Source organism: Dama dama, chromosome 5 (genome assembly GCF_033118175.1).
Source record: "Dama dama isolate Ldn47 chromosome 5, ASM3311817v1, whole genome shotgun sequence".
NCBI lineage: Eukaryota > Metazoa > Chordata > Mammalia > Artiodactyla > Cervidae > Dama > Dama dama.
This window is the reverse complement of record NC_083685.1, coordinates 119716240-119724099: the sequence shown is the minus strand read 5'-3', so window position 1 is coordinate 119724099 and position 7860 is coordinate 119716240. Positions and strand designations below refer to the sequence as shown.

At 55.5% G+C, this 7860-nt stretch overlaps 1 long non-coding RNA gene across 3 annotated transcripts; it reads left to right on the top strand.

Annotated features, from left to right (window-relative positions):
• The first annotated feature begins 395 nt into the window (after positions 1-395).
• Positions 396-6206, top strand: LOC133057673 (uncharacterized). 3 transcript variants are annotated; one of them, XR_009693070.1, is made up of 4 exons: positions 396-626; positions 3557-3656; positions 5162-5408; positions 5928-6206. It is a non-coding gene; the product is annotated as an uncharacterized LOC133057673 (long non-coding RNA). The 3 variants fall into 3 exon arrangements; XR_009693068.1 differs by having other exon boundaries at positions 396-658; XR_009693069.1 differs by having other exon boundaries at positions 397-658; positions 5162-5262.
• Positions 6207-7860: the final 1654 nt, after the last annotated feature.

The following is a 7860-nucleotide window of genomic DNA, read 5'->3' as shown; positions in this document are numbered from 1 at the left end:
ACCGAATCTTGACTTTGGGGTGTGAGCCCTGCTATGTCCTCATAACCCAGCCTCAGGTTGATTGTTAAAGTTCCCAAACCCAAGACCTCCAAACCAGCAGAAATGTTGTGGGGATGCTCATTTCTTGGGGACAAGGCGACAGTCTGGTGTGACGCTCTTACCGGTCCATAATCAGCATCTAGCCCACTGGGAAAGTCATCTCGAGGCTGAGGGTTCTCTGTCTCCTGTCAAAAGTCCCTGCTGTGCCTGGACCTCAGTTTCCCCACTTGTCAATGGGGGGCTGCACTCCAGGAACTTGGTGATCCCCTTCTGGCCTGATGTGTCAAACCAGGAACACCAGCAGGGCCGGCTCCCTGCCTTATCCCGGTCCTGCCGCCAGAGGGCGGGAGGCTCCGCGCTTCACATCACTCTGACGGGAGGCTGCTGCCGCTGCATAGATGTGAATTAAGGCTCCTTGGGCTCCGCAGCACCCACAGGGACTGGGGTACCTGGTTCAGACCCCGCCCGGGCACCACGCTGTACAAGGCTGGGTGCTGGGACACCATCTGGGAGCTCAACACCCGCGAGCACTGAAGGCCCTTGAAAGCAGCTAAGGGCCAGGTCTGAGGATTTCAGCAGAGAAGAGGGTGGGTCACAGGCAAGCCTTCGGAAAGAAAAGGTGTGTGTGTGTGTGTGTGTGTATGTGCAGGCTGTGTGTGTGCAGGCTGTGCCGTGGGCAGGCTGTGTGTGTGCAGGCTGTGTGTGTTTGCAGGCTGTGTTTGTGTGCAGGCTGTGTGTGTGCAGGCTGTGTGTGTGTGCAGGCTGTGTGTGTGTGCAGGCTGTGCCGTGTGCAGGCTGTGTGTGTGTGCAGGCTGTGCTGTGTGCAGGCTGTGTGTGTGTGCAGGCTGTGTGTGTGCAGGCTGTGTGTGTGTGCAGGCTGTGTGTGTGCAGGCTGTGTGTGTGCAGGCTGTGTGTGTGTGCAGGCTGTGCTGTGGGCAGGCTGTGCCGTGGGCAGGCTGTGCTGTGTGCAGGCTGTGTGTGTGTGCAGGCTGTGTGTGTGCAGGCTGTGTGTGTGTGCAGGCTGTGTGTGTGCAGGCTGTGTGTGTGTGCAGGCTGTGTGTGTGTGCAGGCTGTGCTATGGGCAGGCTGTGCCGTGGGCAGGCTGTGCTGTGTGCAGGCTGTGTGTGTTTGCAGGCTGTGTGTGTGCAGGCTGTGTGTGTGTGCAGGCTGTGTGTGTGCAGGCTGTTGTGTGCAGGCTGTGTGTGTGTGCAGGCTGTGTGTGTGCAGGCTGTGCCATGTGCAGGCTGTGTGTGTGTGCAGGCTGTGTCTGTGTGCAGGCTGTGTGTGTGTGCAGGCTGTGCCATGTGCAGGCTGTGTGTGTGCAGGCTGTGTGTGTTTGCAGGCTGTGTGTGTGCAGGCTGTGTGTGGGTGCAGGCTGTGTTCGGGTGCAGGCTGTGCCGTGTGCAGGCTGTGTGTGTGTGCAGGCTGTGTGTGTGTGCAGGCTGTGTGTGTGCAGGCTGTCTGTGTGTGCAGGCTGTGTGTGTGCAGGCTGTGCTGTGTGCAGGCTGTGCCGTGTGCAGGCTGTGTGTGTGTGCAGGCTGTGTGTGTGTGCAGGCTGTGTGTGTGTGCAGGCTGTGTGTGTGCAGGCTGTGTGTGTGCAGGCTGTGCCGTGTGCAGGCTGTGTGTGTGTGCAGGCTGTGTGTGTGCAGGCTGTTGTGTGCAGGCTGTGCCGTGTGCAGGCTGTGTGTGTGTGCAGGCTGTGTGTGTGCAGGCTGTGTGTGTGTGCAGGCTGTGTGTGTGCAGGCTGTGTGTGTGCAGGCTGTGTGTGTGTGCAGGCTGTGTGTGTGTGCAGGCTGTGTGTGTGCAGGCTGTGTGTGTGTGCAGGCTGTGTGTGTGCAGGCTGTGTGTGTGTGCAGGCTGTGTGTGTGCAGGCTGTCTGTGTGTGCAGGCTGTGTGTGTGCAGGCTGTGCTGTGTGCAGGCTGTGCCGTGTGCAGGCTGTGTGTGTGTGCAGGCTGTGTGTGTGCAGGCTGTGTGTGTTTGCAGGCTGTGTGTGTGTGCAGGCTGTGTGTGTGTGCAGGCTGTGTGTGTGTTCAGGCTGTGTGTGTGCAAGCTGTGTGTGTTTGCAGGCTGTGTGTGTGTGCAGGCTGTGTGTGTGCAGGCTGTGCTGTGTGCAGGCTGTGTGTGTGTGCAGGCTGTGTGTGTTTGCAGGCTGTGTGTGTGTGCAGGCTGTGTGTGTGCAGGCTGTGTGTGTGTGCAGGCTGTGTGTGTGTGCAGGCTGTGTGTGTGTGCAGGCTGTGTGTGTGCAGGCTGTGTGTGTGTCCAGGCTGTGTTTGTGTGCAGGCTGTGTGTGTGTGCAGGCTGTGTTTGTGTGCAGGCTGTGTGTGTGTGCAGGCTGTGTTTGTGTGCAGGCTGTGTGTGTGTGCAGGCTGTGTTTGTGTGCAGGCTGTGTGTGTGTGCAGGCTGTGTGTGTTTGCAGGCTGTGTGTGTGCAGGCTGTGTTTGTGTGCAGGCTGTGTGTGTGCAGGCTGTGCCGTGTGCAGGCTGTGTGTGTGTGCAGGCTGTGTGTGTGCACTCCTCAGGGCACCTTTCCTTGTTCAAACCTTTCTCGTGGCTCCAGAGGAAGTGGGTGGAGAAGGCTTCAGTCCCACAAAACCAACCAGGGGTTCTGGGGGCAATGGGAGGACAGCCGGCTGAGATATTGGGAAGGGAGAGACCTTGACATGTGGGCCCAACTGGATCTCCTAATCCCAAGTGCCCAGAATGGACTGGGTGGGGCCATCAGGAGGTTTGGCCTAGACACGAGAGGGCAGAAATGGAGGAATCTTGGGGGCAGATCTGAGCTCAGAGCAGGCTCTCTGGGTGAGGAGTGGGGAGGTGACAACAGCAGGGAATCAGAAGAAATGGGTGAGTAGGGAGAGGCAGCACACGATGGCAGGAGCCTGGGCCCTGGAACAGAGAAAAGGGTCCAGGCAGGAGTCCAGCATGCTTGAGGTTGACCTGGAGGACATACAATGTCCTGGGAAGGGATGAGAGAGGTAGTTCCACTTCTAAGTGGCCTGGCTACAGGCAAGATAACATGATGGACCATGTCACAAGACATCCCACTCAGGACCAGCTATCCTTTCTGATGGTGCTGATGAGACCTAAGTGAGGGGCATTAGTGTGTCCCCAGGATGCCATGGCTGGAGGATCATAGGAAGACAGCTAATTTGGGGGCTGACCACTGTTTTCCACCCCTGTAGTTTGGCAAGTGACAGCCCCTTGGCAGGGGGAGGTCGGGATCCAAGGGTTTACAAGAGTGGGCAGGGGATCGTTCCAGCTTCTGCCTGGTCCCCCAGGAGACTGCCCACCTGTGGCATGTGAAGGCCAAAGCCTTGAGTCTAGGTGAAGTGAGACACTCAGGCAGAAGGTGTGTGTGTGTGTGTGGGGAAGGTAGGTAGAAGGAGGTTAAGGTGGCTGTTCTCTGGAAATACCAAGTACAACCTGGAACTTCTTGCCATGTACCATGTTCAGGAGAGAAAGTGGGGTTGCCCAGAACACCCTTAACCCATGGTTTGGCCCTCTGCTCTTCCACCAGGAATCCCTCTTTCCAGAGATCACACAACTCACACCCATGACTGAGGCAGAGCCTGGGCCCCTGTTGAGAGTCCCATGCCTTGTTACTCAAATTATATACGGTAAAATCATAAAATGTGCAATTTGGGGTCCCTCTTAAAGAGATCTTCCTTCTGAGGTCACCTATCAGGTGGGGACCAAGTGGACTTGAGCAGGTGGGACATCCTCTGGGCCTCACGCTCCTGGCTTGACTGTGGGGGATGGTTGTTGGATGCCTGAGGCTTTAGGAGAGCCAGAGAGTGCCATCTCACCATGAGTGAGGTCTTACAGGGTGGGGATCCTGGAATGATGGTGGGTGGTCCAGGCTGGAGAGTCCTATCCCACCATGATGGGTGGGATCTTACAGGGTGGAGATCTTGGAGGGGAGAACTGTGTTCTGCTGTGGAGGCCCCTGGAGAGGGGAGACGATGGTTGGGAATGGAGAGAACACTGCCCTGGAGCAGCATATGTTTAGAGAAGTGCACCCCTAGGAGAGGCAGGATGTGGGCTCTTTGGCCACCTGTGAAAAACAGGAAGCCTGGCCTCCACAGCATCAACCTGTAGCCCCTGCTGGGTGAACTTGGCCTGCAGGAGCTGTTGGTCTGGGCTGGCTCCCCATGGTGGTGGCCCAGTATCATGAGGTCCTGGCAAGTTCACAAACAAGGTGGGTCATCTCCTCTAGCCTCTGGGAGCTGTTCCTGGACCCTGAGTGGCATTCCCACATCTGTGGGTGAAGAAGAGCTGGGTGGCCAGAGTGGGCTTGGAGCTTACGACACAGGGGACAGGTACCTCTTGGACTCAACTCAGCTGTAGCCCAAGAGGCTCCTCAAAGACCCCTGGGACCCAGGGTACCACATCTTGCTCAGAGTCAGTCTCTTAGAAATAGAAACTATTTCCCTACCCCGGGGGCCACTGTGGGTATGGTGATGACTGACAGGAGTCCAGGATGGGGTCCCTCAGCTTGCTGGGGTCTTTCTCCATGGTATCTAGGCAGGTTCGCTCTGACTTAGGAAGCCCCAAGACCATGCTGAGCTGTGAGCACAGAGAGGGGTGCAGGCTGCTGCTCCCAGGAGTTGTGGGGAAGGGCCTTGGGCTGTTGGGTGCCTGAGCCTTCAGAAGAGCTGGAAAGTCCCATCCCACCATGATGGGTGGGGTCTTCTAGGATAGGGATCCTGGAGGGGTGAACTATATTCCAGGCTATAGAGCTGTGGGGAAGGGCCACTTTGGGGTATGGGGGGACTGAGGCCCAACACTGTGCCAAGTGTCAAGGGGGGAGATTCCCCCCTTTGCAGGTCTTTCAGTGAAACAGAGCCCCCTCCCTTCCATTTCCTGGGGCTGCTGTGTCTGAATGGGGTGGGGGTAGGGTTTTGGGGTGGGGTAGGGAGCAGTGGTTTTGATGCAGCTCCTAAAATGCAACCACAGGACTTGGTGGTGACCCCCTACCTTCAAGGAGATGTGAGGTCTCTCCTTGGAACCAAGCAGAACCCTGCAGACCCCCTCCCCAAGTATAGAACTAAACAGTTAATGATCAGGACAATAGAGTCACAGACAAAGAGCCTGATAACACATTTTTGAGTTGTTTTTACAGATACCATAACTGCCAGCAGAGGGAAAAAGCTAACTTTGTGATGACTAGACCACAGCCATGAAAGGATCTGCTCCAACTCGAGCCATACAGAATCCATGTGTGTATGTTGGTTGTTCAGTCATGGCCGATTCTTGGCAACCCACCCCATAGACTGTAGCCTGCCAGGCTCCTCTGTCCATGGGATTCTCCAGGCAAGAATACTGGAGTGGGTCGCCATTCCCTTCTCCAGGGCATCTTTCCGACCCAGGTATTGAAACTGGGTCTCTTGCATTGCAGGCAGATTCTTTACCCTCTGAGCCACCAGGGAAACCCACTGAATCTATGGCTATCACAATTCCAAGAACTGGCCTCAAGAGAATGGGATTAACATTTTTTCTCATAATAATCTATCTCTTTCATGGGCATCAAAATAATTGTAGCTTGCTCTGCCCATATATGTAAGTGGGCAACTAAAATTGTCAGCAAAGAGATGCTATAGGCCCAACTTGACATCTTCCACTCTTAGGAATATGGTGCCTTATATCAGCATGAAGTTATAGAAGATGGAACTTCACCCATAATCCTATAGAAATGGAATGACGTTTGACAGTGGGGAATTGAAAGCAGCTCTTTTGCCTCATTTCCTCTTTGCCCATTTCTGTTCCCTTCCAACCTTAAAAGACTCTAATTCTAGGAACAAGATCACTAGGTAACTCAAGCTAACTCCTGGCTTATGCTCTCCTGAATGCACACCATGCCTTGCCTAATCTGTTGATTTGTTTCCTAGACAAAAACAAGTAAGAACGAAGAACTGAGGAGTTAAAAAATGACCAGCTCTCACAATCCTGCAGGCAGATCACAAAGGCAAGATAACATCGGAAGACAGAGAAAGCCAATGCACGCAAAGGAGAATGATGTGGCACCCAACTTCCTGTCTCAGTGATTCACTGAGATTCTTTCCCTTTTTTCCCCTTTAAAAACTGTCATGGCTGATCGGCTATACCCCAGTACAAAATATGTTTGGTGTTAAAAAAAATAATAATGATAATAAAAAATAAAAACCGTCTTTTCTGAGTGGAATCTTCAGAGTTGGTCTCTGTACATGAGTCTACCTTCTCCCCAGATTGCTGGCTTTTGTGAGTAAAGCAACTCTTCTCTCTACTGATACTTGCCTCTTAAATTATTGGCTTTTGAGTGGCGAGCAGCAGAACCTGAGTTTTTTAACAACCTGCAGGGAGCCCTCCTTCCTGGGCCATCTGTCAGAAGTGGGGGCTCGGGGGGGGGCAGTCACCCACCCTGACTTGGTTTTGTCACTTCGGGGGAGGCAGACTGCAGCCTTTTGAGGACTGAAATGCCTGAAGCCCAGGGCTTGAGCCTGAGAGAAGCAGAGGCCATGCTTTTGTTGGGGGGCAGGTCTGAGGATCTGTGGGAGCCCCAGCCTGAGAAGACAGGCCACCTGCCCACAGTCATCCATCCCCAGTGAGACCAGGGAGGCTCAGAGGCCCTGGACGCCATCCACCAGAGAACAGAGTGGTCAGAATCTGAGGAGAGGGAGGAGGAAGAGGGGAGGGAGGAGGGGGACACAAGAAGAGGAGGGAAGGGGAGGAGACAGAGGGGAGGGAAGGAGGGTGAGAGAAGAACCCAGAAGCCAGAGACAGGTGGAGAGGGCTGGCCAAGGGCTCCAGAGGAGGTGGGGGCAGGACCCAGTGAGGGGGGCGTGGGAGTCGGGCCTGGGCCTGCCAGGACTGTGGCTGCACCAGGAGCTGGGTGGGGGCAGGGGGACAGGACAGGGTGCCCAAGGGTCCCTGGATCACGTTGAGGCTGTGGGTTTTCATTTGCCGAGGTGGTGGGGGCAGGGCTCATTTTAATAGTCACAGGTTCCTGGGTTAAGGTGTGAAAGATAGTTGCTAGGATACAGGCACCAGACACCACTTGTGCTATTACCCTTGTGGGGGTTGGGGGCCGGAGAGGATGGGGGGGGGCTGCAGGACTGAGGAATGTTGGCGCGGATGTGAGGCCTGCGGTGTCAGGGGGTGAGAATTTGGTGAGGGGAACTGAAGGCCTTGCCTCTCCTTCCTGTGCCCTGAGAGCAGCCCGTCGTGGCAACCACAGCCTCTGCTGATGCAGCTGACAGGCGCCTGTGGGTAGACTGACATTTCCGTGGCTGCTCATCTCTGTGCCTGGCTCCTCATGTTTGCCCCTCCCCCTTGCTCAGGCCCGTAGAGACCTGAGTTCTCCACGGGGACAGCGAGGGCAGCGGATGGACTTATGTGTAGCCCTGACCCTCAGCCTGGTGTCAGGCTGAGGCCCTCCTGTCCCTCTTGTGGCATGGTCCCCGGGTGTCCCCAAGCTGGTCCCATGAAGCCTTGCAGCCCTCCCCTGGTCCTGGCTCCCTGAAGCCCCTCACGCTGTTTCTCTCACCCGCACCCAAGTGCTTCTTTCCAGATCTCTCTCCTGGCTCCCGAGAGTGCTGGCTCCTTGGGGGTTGGGCCCTGCTTTACTGCTGTACCCACTGGGTCTAGATCTGCACCCTGTGCAGAATGGCCACTCGGTCAGTATTTGTTGCACAGACATGAAAATTGTCCAGTGAGAAGAACAAAAACTGCCCTGGCTTCACCTTTGGACCCCAATGTGGTTACATCCCTCAGGTATCTATAGGGCACAGCCCGGCGTGTTCTTCAGGTCAAGCACACACTGACCCTGAATTGGGTTTCCCCTCC